The sequence below is a fragment of the Sinocyclocheilus rhinocerous genome, unplaced genomic scaffold (assembly GCF_001515625.1).
Source record: "Sinocyclocheilus rhinocerous isolate Xijiao unplaced genomic scaffold, SAMN03320098_v1.1 scaffold1007, whole genome shotgun sequence".
In the NCBI taxonomy this organism is placed as follows: Eukaryota; Metazoa; Chordata; class Actinopteri; order Cypriniformes; family Cyprinidae; genus Sinocyclocheilus; species Sinocyclocheilus rhinocerous.
Genome location: NW_015631056.1, coordinates 795 through 1,137, shown reverse-complemented (window position 1 = coordinate 1,137; position 343 = coordinate 795).

Genomic DNA, 343 nt, shown 5'->3' with positions numbered 1-343 from the left:
CCTGGTCGCTACATCACCCCGCCCGTGACGGCTCGCCCATCCATTGGACTGATTACACACGTGATTCAGAGCGTGGTCACGCTGAAGGCGTTCCCGTAGCGTTTCGACGCAGTGTCTCGTTCCCTCAGGGAACCATGGTTACATGCGTAACCTGAGACGGTTTTCTTGAAAAAAAACTAACCTAAATCAGAACTGAAAACAAACTGGATGAAAAAAAAAAACTCCCAATAAATGTCCAAACAGCGATTCTATTACAGCAGTTATTGTGTTATATATTGTGCATCATTTGCATTTTGCATTTGATGTTGATTTGATAGGAAACATTGTAATTGTTATTATGGGC